We start from the raw sequence: 11,521 nt of genomic DNA on the forward strand, positions 1-11,521 counted from the left end.
CTAGTTAATTGTCTTCTTTTCTTTCTTCTTTTCTTTCTTTCTTTCTTTCCTTTTTTTTTGTTTTTTGTCTTTTTTTGTCATTTTTTGGGCTGCTCCCGCGGCATATGGGGGTTCCCAGGATAGGGGTCGAATCGGAGCTGTAGCCGCTGGCCTACGCCAGAGCCACAGCAACATGGGATCCGAGCCGCGTCTGTGACCTACACCATAGCTCATGGCAACTCCGGATCCTTAGCCCACTGAGCAAGGCCGGGGATTGAACCCGAAAACTCATGGTTCCTAGTCGGATTTGTTAGCCACTGAGCCACGACGGGAACTCTCTAGTTAATTGTCGTAAATAACTAGCAGTTACCAATATGCAATATGTATGAATTATATGAATTCACTACTTGGTACTGGTTGGACAAATCTGAGGTTCTCATGTATTGTTCTGTGTGCTTTCAGAGATAAAAGAGAAAAGACGTGGGTCCCTCTCACAGAGAATTTGTCACTTCTCAAAGAATTAGAATAAAATAAAATATCCTTGGCCCTAGAAGTAGATAACACTGAACAGAACCTTCCTAGGCTGTGTTTCAGCAGCCTACTAGGCCTTGGGATGGTGATCACAAAGTTGATTATTGCTGGCGAATGCTGTGAAAAATGTGGCTGATTTAGAAAGTGCCAAAATGTTCATGGCAGGCTCCAGCTTGAATAACTTCCATTGCTCCCCACTGTCCTCAGGCAAGATCCCAATTCATTAGCAGAGCCCTGCAGGATTCAGCCTCTGCCTGTCTCTCCAGCACATTGATCTTGGGCCCTCCAGGGGCCCTATGGAGTGACTGAGGTTCTCTCTTCTCATGCTTTTGCATGTGTTGGAGCTTCAGCTTTTCTGCCCATCTCTTGATCTTCTTTTTTTTTTTTTGCTTTTTAGGGCCGCACCCACGGCATATGGAGATTCCCAGGCTAGGGGTGGAATCAGAGCTATAGCCGCCAGCCTACACCAGAGCCACCGCAACGTGGGATCCGAGCCACATCTGCAGCCTACGCCAGAGCTCATGGCAACGCCGGATCCCTAACCAGCTGAGCAAGGCCAGGGATGGAACCCACAACCTCATGGTTCCTAGTTGGATTCATTAACTACTGAGCCACGATGGGAACTCCTTTTTTTTTTTTTATTGAGGTGTATTTGATGTACAATAGTATATAAGTTACAGATGTACATTTAGTGATTCACAATTTTTAAAAGTTATACTCCATCTATAGTTATCCTAAGATATTGGCTATATTCCCTATGTTATACAGTATATTATCCTCATAGCTTATTTTATTTTTTATTTTTATTTTTTTGTCTTTTTAGCTATTTCTTGGGCCACTCCCAAGGCATGTGGAGGTTCCAGGCTAGGGGTCGAATCGGAGCTGTAGCCACCGGCCTATGCCAGAGCCACAGCAACGCGGGATCCGAGCCGCGTCTGCAACCTACACCACAGCTCATGGCAATGCCGGATCGTTAACCCACTGAGCAAGGGCAGGGACCGAACCCGCAACCTCATGGTTCCTAGTCGGATTCGTTAACCACTGTGCCATGATGGGAACTCCTCATAGCTTATTTTATACATGAGTTTGCACCTCTTAATCCCCTACCCCTAAATTACCTCCCCACTGGTAACCATTAATTGGTTCTCTATGATGGTAAGTCCTTTTTTGTTATTGTTGTTTTGTTCACCAGTGTTTGTTGTTGCTTTTTTTTTTAATGGCCCTGCCTGAAGCATAAGGAAGTTCCCAGGCTAGGGGTTAAATTGGAGCTTCAGCTGCCAGCCTACACCACAGCCACAGCAATACCAGATCCAAGCCGGGTCTGCAGCCTACGCTGCGGCTCATGGCAATGCCAGATCTTTAACCCACTGACCAAGGCCAGGGATAGAACCCATGTCCTCATGGATTCATAAACTGCTGAGCCACATGGGAACTCCTGTTGTATTTTTAATTTTTTATTTTATTTATTTTTTTATTTTTTTGACTTCTTAGGGTGACAACCACGGCATATAAAAGTTCCTAGAGTAGCGGTCAAATTGGAGCTATAGCTGCTGGCCTATGCCACAGCCACAGCAATGCCAGATCTGAGCCACGTCTGCAAACTATACCACAGCTCACGGCATTGCTGGATCCTTAACCCACTGAGCAAGGCCAGGGATCGAACCCGCAACCTCATAGTTCCTAGTCAGATTCATTTCCACTGTGCCACGACGGGAACTCCTATTTTTTGTTTTTTGAGAAATCTTCACACTCTTTTCCAGAGTGGCTGCACCAATTTACATTCCCACCAACAATGTACAAGAGTTCCCTTTTCTCCACATCCTTGCCAACATTTGTTTTTGAGTTCTTTTGGATGATAGCCATCCTGAAACGTGTGAGGTGATATCTCATGGTTTTGATTTGCATTTCTCTGATGATTAATAATGTTGAATGTCTTTTCATGTGGCTGTTGGCCACCTGCATGTTCTTGTTGGAAAAATTCATATCCACTTCTTCTGCCCTATTTTAAAAATAGGGTTGTTTGTTTTCGATGTTGCGTTGTTTGAGGTGTTTATATATTTTGGATATTAATCCATTATCGGTCCTACCATTTGCAGATATTGTCTCCATTTCGACAGGTTGTGGTTTCATTTTGTCCATGGTTTCACGCATTCTTAGAGACTGGGCCTAGGGGTCTTTAAGTCTCGGCAGCTTGGCCAAACTTAAGTTTGCTTTTCCACCTTCCAGGCTGCCATTGCACTTTGCAGTGGCTACTTAGCATGCATATGTGTGTTTGCATGCATATATGTGTATATAAGTTTAATATTTATAACTAAAGTTCTTAAACACTATGCTCTCTTCTGGTCTCTCTTCACCTTCTAACTTCACACAATAGTCTCAAGAGGGAGGTGCTAGTAACATATTCAGTCGCATAGCCAGGAAGTGACAGGACCTGTTTGGAACCCAAGCTCTGGAGACTGTTTCATTGCTGTCCCTTGGCTGTCACCACTCTGTGTTACAGTCTCTGATGTCATTCATTGTCACCTCTCTTGATTGTAAGCTCCATGATGGCAGGGACTAATCTTGCTTAGTCACTGGAACATTGTATGAACCCAAGGATGAATAAATAGGAGTTCCCATCGTGGCTCAACAGGTAATGAACCAGACTAGTTTTCATAAGGATTGGGTTGGATCCCTCGCCTTGCTCAGTGGGTTAAGGATCCAGTGTTGCCGTGAGCTGTGGTGTAGGTCAAAGATGTGGCTCAGATCCTGTGTTGCTGTGATTGGGGCGTAGGCTGGCAGCTGTAGCTCTAATTGGACCCCTAGCCTGGTAACTTCCATATGCCACGGATGCGGCCCTAAAAAACAAAACAAAACAAAATAAAAAACCAAGTGACAAATGCAGAGGCTTAGGCAGCAAGGGAGGCAGAGGGACCCAGACAAGCAGTTTGGAGGAGCCTGCAGTGTGGCTGGCTGAAGAGCAGCCCCTGGAGGGGAGGGGAGATGAGTGAAAACCAAAGGCTGGGGGGAACCTAGATCAGTGCTCCAGGGAGCACTGGGCTGACTCACGACCACCTCTTCCCTGTTGGGTGAAAGGGGCTGTAACTGGATTTCTGTCGGGGCAGTTTCCTGGGGTGTGTGCTGGTGGGGGTGGAGGGTGGAGGGGGGGGTGTGGGGGGATGGGCATCTCGGATGACCTTGGAGCAGCCAGAGCAGCCTGCACCCTCCAGCCTTGCTTTTTCTGGTCCCAGCTCTCCACTCGCCATCTGCCTTGTTCTGTGAGAAGCTCCCTTCGTTTATCACGAGATCTCATGAGTCATTCATTTCCCCTCTGAGGAATAAATAATGTCAAGTCTCACAAAAGCCAAGCCGTCAGGTTTACAGGAGGTGTCACACAAAGGTCGAGCACAAGTTCTGCTTTCCTTTATAAACTTGAACTGGCATGGCTGTCAGGGGAGGCGTGTTGCCAGGCTCTCAGCTTGAGATTTTGGGCCATCGCCCCGGAGCCCTGGCTGCTTTACCTTCATCTGGATTTGTTGCTGAGATTGCCAGACTCGGCAAGAGGCAAAGCTGGCCCCAAGAATCGGAATATTGGCCCAAAGGGGGGAAATCTGAAATAAGAAGATGAATGAACATCCATCTGGCTGTGTCTCCGGTTTTCCTAAGACAGGCCTATCATTTATTTCACTGATGAATGCTCATGATGAACATCCTGAAAGTTAATGTTGTGTGTTACTATTCCAGAGCTGCTTCCCATAGCCTGTGACATGCAAAGCCCTTTGAGTGCAAAACCCAGGATGCTTCTGACATAGCAGAGAGAGTATGGGGTCAAGCAGAGGCCATTAAGATCTCGTGGCAAGTATTTTGACCTCATTCCAAGGGTGCGTTGTCATCTTTATATGGTGGTGTCTGATCCAAGCTTTTCTCTAGAATAGCCTCCCTACCTGGCTCGAGTCGGGATACGAGAAAAGCAATTTGAGATTATGATGAAAAGTAACTCACAAGGGGGTGTAAATAGAAGAACTGATTTAGCTCCTTGCAGGGCATAATTCTATTTTAGAAGAGGGACTTATTAATCAAAATCTAATTGATAGAAAGTTGGGTAAGACTTTTTTCTTTTTTGAGGGCTGCACCCATGGCATATGGAGGTTCCCAGGGTAGGGGTCGAATCGGAGCTGTAGCCACCGGCCTATGCCAGAGCCACAGCAACATGGGATCCGAGCCATGTCTGCAACCTACACCACAGCTCACGGCACCTACATATCAGCCACCTATACCACAACTCACGGCAATGCCGGATCCTTAACCCACTGAGTGAGGCCGGGGATCAAACCCGAAACCTCATGGTTCCTAGTCGGGTTTGAACCACAACAGGAACTCCCTAACCACTGATCTTTTTACTGTTTCTATAGTTTTACCCTTTCCAGAATGTCATATAGTTGGAATCATCCGTATGTAGCCTTTTCCAATTGGCCCCTTTCACTTGCTTAATTGCATTAAAGTTCCTCCATGTCTTTTCATGGCTTGACAGCTCATTTCTCTTTAGAATTGAATAATATCCCATTGCCTGGGAGTACCATGGATTACATTTCCGTTCCCTTCCTGAAGGGCATCTTGATTGCTTCCTAGTTTTGGCAATTATGAACAAGGCTGCTGAGAACATCTGTGTGCAGATTTTTGTGTGGATATTAAGTATGTGTTAGCTCCTTTGGGTAAGTACCAGGGAGTGTGACCCTTGGGTCGTGTATTAAGAGTATGTTTACTTTTATAAGAAACTGCCAGACTGTCGTCCAAAGAGACTGTACTGTTTTGCATTCCCACCAGCAGTGAATGAGAATTCTGTTGCTCTACACCTTGCCAGCATCTGGTGTTGTCAGTGAAGATATACTTTGAGAGGAATTTTCTAGAATCCCTCCATTACTCACGTAGGCCATCCTGAACTGATTCACTTTCCTCAGCATCAGAGAAACAAGGTCAGGGTCTTAACTGCCCCCCTGACTTTTTTCTTTTTTTGTCTTTTTGCCTTTTCTAGGGCTGCACCCACGGCATATGGAGGTTCCCAGGCTAGGGGGTCTAATTGGACCGGTAGCCGCTGGTATACCCCACAGCCACAGCAACGCGGGGATCCGAGCCGCGTCTGTGACCCACACCACAGCTCACGGTAACGCCGGATCCTTAACCCACTGAGCAAGGCCAGGGATCGAACCCGCAACCTCATGGTTCCTAGTTGGATTCGTTAACCACTGCCACAACAGGAACCCCTCCCCCCCTTTTTAAGGGCTGCACCCGTGGCATAAGGAGGTTCCCAGGGTAGGGGTCGAATTGGAGCTGTAGCCGCCAGCCTACTCCACAGCCACAGCAAGGCCAGATCCGAGCTGTGTCTGCAGCCTACACCACAGCTCATGGCAATGCCGGATCCTTAACCCACTGAGCAAGGCCAGGGATCGAACCTGCAACCTCATGGTTCCTAGTCAGATTTGTTTCCTCTTTGCCACTGAGGGAACTCCCTTAATTGTCCACTTCTGAGAGTGGCCAGAGCCTTACTTAGCTCTACCTGTTTCAGGTTTGGTTCAACTCCAATTTCCCTCTTCAGGGCATCCCCTAGGTCACCTTGGCACTATGTCCGCCCTGCCCCCGTCCTCAGTCACCTGCACTCTGCCGTGACAAGCTTGAACTTACTCTTTTTCTTTTTTGGGCCGCACCTGTGTATGGACGTTCCCAGGCTGAGGATCAAAGGGGATTTGCAGCTGCTGGCCTACACCACAGCCACAGCAACGCCAGATCTGAGCTGCAGCTGCGACCTATGCCTCAGCTTGTGGCAATGCTGGATCCTTAACTCACTGAGTGGGGGCCAGGGATCGAATCTGCAACCTCATGGATACTCATCGGGTTCTTAACCTGCTGAGCCCTGACAGGAACTCCTTGGACTTACTCTTCAAGTACTACATTGGAGATATCCCCAGAGCCTAGGAATTTAGGGCACCAACTCCAGAGCCAGATGGCCTGGGTTCCAGTTATGGCCCCAGTTATCTCTAGTTATATAAGTAACAGCTTGGAACAGTGCCTGGCATGTAGGTAGGGCATGCAGTTTAAGAAAAACCTTTCCTAGCCTCTGGTGCAGGGATCCTTCTGTGAGCTATATTTTAATGACCTCTTTAAATGCCTCTGTTCTTTTTTTTTTTGAAGGGCTTCACCCATGGCATATGGAGGTTCCCAGGCTAGGGGTCTAATCAGAGCCGTTGCTGCCGGCTTACACCACAGCCACAGCAACGCCGGATCCTTAACCCATGGAGCGAGGCCAGGGATCGAAGCCACAACCTCATGCTTCCTAGTCAGATGTGTTTCCGCTGTGCCATGATGAGAACTCCTTACCTCTGTTCTAAGACATGAGAGTCCTTGAAGATAGGGACAAGCTTTCTCAGCTTCATGCCTGTCTCTAGAAAACCACCTGGAGGAGGAGTTCCTGTCATGGTGCAGTGGTTAACCAATCCGACTAGGAACCATGAGGTTGCGGGTTCGATCCCTGGCCTTGCTCAGTGGGTTAAGGATCTGGCGTTGCCCTGAGCTGTGGTGTAGACTGCAGACACAGCTCGGATCCCGCATTGCTGTGGCTCTGGCGTAGGCCGGGAGGCTACAGCTCCAATTCGACCCCTAGCCTGGGAACTTCCATATACCACAGGAGAGGCCCAAGAAAATGACAAAGAAAGACCAAAAAAAAAAAAAAAAAAAAAAATGCAAAAAAAAGGAAAGAAAGAAAAGAAACGCATGGAAGATGGCCTTATCTCCAGGATTGTTGATGTCTTTTGCGGCATGGGTGTTAAAGGAGAGTTGGTAAATAAAACATGAAACAGACATCCAGAATATCACTCCTATGATGAGCTTTGTTGTAGGGAAGAGTGCCAGCTGAGAGGGAGAAGTGGGCTCATCCTAGAAGGAAGAATTTGAGCTTTTTGAGAGACCAGGGTGGGAGGAGAGGTGTCAGGATCCGTGGTCCTAGAGTCCAGCTCTTGTCTCCCTCCTATAGCTCTGGTCTGTGGAAGGACCACCAAGTGCCCTCCCAGAGGAGGTTCACCAAGCATTGAGATTCCCCACCGTCAAAAGATCCGGGGCTGAGCAGGGGCCACCGCTTTCTCGGGACCATGTGGATTTTGACATTGAACATGTCAGCAGTGGCCAGAGGGGATCAGAGAGCCTCCTAAAATGTTCTGGGAGTTCCCGTCGCGGCTCAGTCACTAATGAGCCTGACTAGTAACCATGAGGTTGAGGGTTGGATCCCTGGCCTTGCTCAGTGGGTTAAGGATCCAGCATTGCTGTGAACTGTGGTGTAGGTCACAGATGGGGCTCGGATCCTGAGTTGCTGTGGCTGTGGTGTAGGCCGGCAGCTATAGCTCCAATTCGACCCCTAGCCTGGGAACCTCCATGTGGCGAGGGTGTGGCCCTCAAAAGACAAAAAGACAAAAAAATAAAATAAAAATAAACATAAAATGTTCTGGACTGTGGCAGGGCTCCATATCCCTCTCCCCACCCTAGGAGAAGGATTTCCTCCCCTCCCCCACCCCTGCTCCACCAAATTCTCAAGATTGAATTTCCTGAGTGAATGGGGGCTCTGAACAAATGTAACTTTATTTAGAGACACAGGAACATGGACATTTTGGAACTCTAGTGAAGTGAGCTCAAATTCACACCTGCAATGTGCCTGTGGTCCTGGCCAAAGACCCAAGACTATTTGGGGAGTCTATGAACGCGGGCGGTATCTTGAAATGTGTCTAGTCTATTTTAATAAAACCATAGAAACAGCAGTTTCTGTTTACCTACTTCGAATAAAGGTTTTCCAGGGCAGTTTCCTGAGCATTTAAAGCACATTCAAAGGAGCTGTCTTTGAACAAAGATTCAGAAGACTTTCATGACTGCACGTTAGCAACCAGTTGAGTTTGTAACTCACCAGTCTGACACAGTTGGTTGCCCAGGCAACTAAGCCTGGCTCCTTTACACTTTGATTCTGAAAAGATTGGCATCTCCAATCAGAAGTTGTATCTCAAAGCCCCATCTAATCTGATAAAGCCTGCTAGGCAAAAAACCAAAATCCTGCTTTGCATATTGGCATCCATTTCACAAAGCTGCCCTATGCCTGCAGGTCCTGGTCTTTGCTCAGAATGAAAGTTGTTGAGACTATTGTGCTGTTGATGACTTGCAGTCATTCATCCAGGAATTACTAAAATGAATTAAATCCAGAGATAATCGTAATAATGTGAGAAAAAAGAATGTATACATGTATGTGTAATTGGGTCACCTTGCTGTACAGTAGAAAATTGACAGAACACTGTAAATCACTTATAATGGAGAAAATAAAAATCATTATAAAATAAAAAAAGATCATTTTATAGCTTTCAACAAAAAGAGACAATCAGAGTTCCCATCGTGGCTCAGTGGTTAACGAATCTGACTAGAAACCATGAGATTGTGGGTTCGATCCCTTGCCTTGCTCAGTGGGTTCAGGATCCAGCATTGCCGTAAGCTGTGGTGTAGGTCACAGACTCGGCTCAGATCCCGAGTTGCTGCGGCTCTGGCGTAGGCCAGCAGCTATAGCTCCGATGAGACCCCTAGCCTGGGAACCTCCATATGCTGCAGGTGTGGCCCTAAAAAGACAAAAAAAAAAAAAAAAAAAAAAAAAAAAAACCAAGAGAGAGAGAGAGATAATCTAAAAAATGTTCCTTTGGTCACTAGTGTCTGCTCGTTTCCCTCTTCAGTCTTCAGAGACTTCTCTCTAGGCTGTTCTAACAGCCTGCAGACTTATTTTCTTGTCCTTCTAAGTATCAGAAGAGTTTCTAAAAACAGAAAATAAATGGAATAGTAGGAGCAAGCTAAACACTATGACAAAGCACTCAGGGGGATCCTGACAGCGGGACACCCAGTAGACAACTATTCTGGACTCTCAGCAAATCAACACCATAAAAGCAGAGGTTGTTAGAGAGGAAAAGAAATTAAGGGATCCAACCATTGGTGTATCCTGTGATCCTAGAGGTTTTTTGGGGGTTTTGTTTTTGTTTTTGCTTTTTGTCTTTTTGTCCTTCTCCCCGCGGCATAAGGAGGTTCCCAGGTTAGCAGTCCAATCAGAGCTGTAGCCGCTGGCCTACACCACAGCCACAGCAACACCGGATCCTTAACCCACTGAGTGAGACCAGGTATTGAACCCGCATCCTCATGGATGCTAGTCAGGTTTGTTAATCACTGAGCCACAATGGGAACTACAAGATCCTAGTTTTTATTTTATTTTACTTTTTTGTCTTTTTAGGGCTGCACCCGCAGTATATGGAAGTTCCCAGGCTAGGGGATGAATCAGAGCTGTAGCTGCCGGCCTACGCTACGGTCACAGCAATGCCAGATCCAAGCCATGTCTGTGACCTACACCACAGCTCACAGCAATGCCGGGTCCTTAACCCACTGAGTGAGGCCTGGGATTGAAACTGTGTCTTCATGGATACTAGTCATATTTGTTTCTGCTGTTCCATGACGGGAACTCCTAGATCCTAGTTTGAATAATGTGTACAGCTATAGAATCTCTCTGGAGAACAATATGGTAATTAGAATATGACGAGTCCAAAATATTAAAACCAATTAAGGTGATTAATGTCATGACTTGTTGGGCAAGATAAATATTTTGGTTCCACAGTGCTCAAGTACTTTACATGACATGTCTCATTACTTCTCAAACACCAAGGGTCTTTCATGCCTCTGTTTCCCTTGAGGGAACCCATACACTGACAGGTTAAAAACTGGCCCCAGAGTTCCCATCATGGTGCAGTGGTTAATGAATCCGACTAGGAACCATGAGGTTGCAGGTTCGATCCCTGGCCTTGCTCAGTGGGTTAAGGATCCGGCATTGCCATGACCTGTGGTGTAGGTTGCAGACACGGCTCAGATCTCGTGTTGCTGTGGCTCTGGCATAGGCTGGTGGCTACAGCTCCGATTCGACCCCTAGCCTGGGAACCTCCATATGTCGAGGCAGTGGACCTAGAAAAGGCAAAAAGACAAAAAAAAAAAAAAAAAAACCAAACCAAAAAACTGGCCCCAAGAGGAGTTCCTGTTGTGGCTCAGCAGGTTAAGAGCCCAGCTAGTATGCATAAGGATTCAGGTTCGATCCTGGCCTCGCTCAGTGGGTCCAGTGTTGCCATGAGCTGCAGTGTAGATCACAGATATGGCTTGGATCCCATGTTGCTGTGGCTTGGTGTAGGCTGGCAATTGCGGCTCCAGTTTGACCTCTAGCCTGGGAACTTCCATAAGCTGTGGGTGCGGCCCTAAAAAGGAAAAAAATAAAAATGGCCCAAGATCACGTTGGCAGCTGTGGCAAAGGCAAGATCAAAATTACAATCAATGACTTATCTTTCATCCACCCAAAATTTATTGAATGTTAGGCTCAGATCTATGTTCTGGGGATCCTGAGGTGATTGGAACATCAAAATTCCTGCTGTGAGAATTGAAGACACAGTTGAATTTAGCAGTTGGAATTGATAACTAGGAATTCCAGTTGTGGCTCAGTGGGTTAAGAACCTGACATAGTGTCTGTGAAGATGCAGGCTTGGTCCCTGGCTTCACTCAATGGTTAAGGGTTTGGTGTTGCCTCGAGCTTCAGCATAGGCTGAAGAAGCAGCTTAGAGCCTGCGTTGCTGTGACTGGGGTGTAGGCCTCGCTGCAGCTCTGATTCAGCCCCTGGCCTGGGAACAGCCATATGCCACAGATGCAGCCAATTTAAAAAAAAAAGAAGAAATGAATTCCCATCCTGGCTCAACGGAAACGAATCCAGCTAGCATCTATGAAGATGTGGGTTCCACTCCTGGCCTCACTCAGTGGGTTAAGGATCCAGTGTTGCCTTGAGCTGTGGTATAGGTCACAGACGAGGTTTGTTTTGGCATTGCTGTGCCTGTGGTGTAGGCCAGCAGCTGTAGCTCCGACTTTGACTCCTAGCCTGGAAACTTCCACATGCTGTGCCTGGCCTAAAAGGTAAAAAGAAAAAAAAAACTGATAACTACTTCTT

Source organism: Sus scrofa, chromosome 8 (assembly GCF_054392235.1).
Source record: "Sus scrofa isolate SSC_HxYL_T2T_F1_AM1 chromosome 8, Sscrofa_HxYL_maternal_Yorkshire_Landrace_v2.0, whole genome shotgun sequence".
In the NCBI taxonomy this organism is placed as follows: Eukaryota; Metazoa; Chordata; class Mammalia; order Artiodactyla; family Suidae; genus Sus; species Sus scrofa.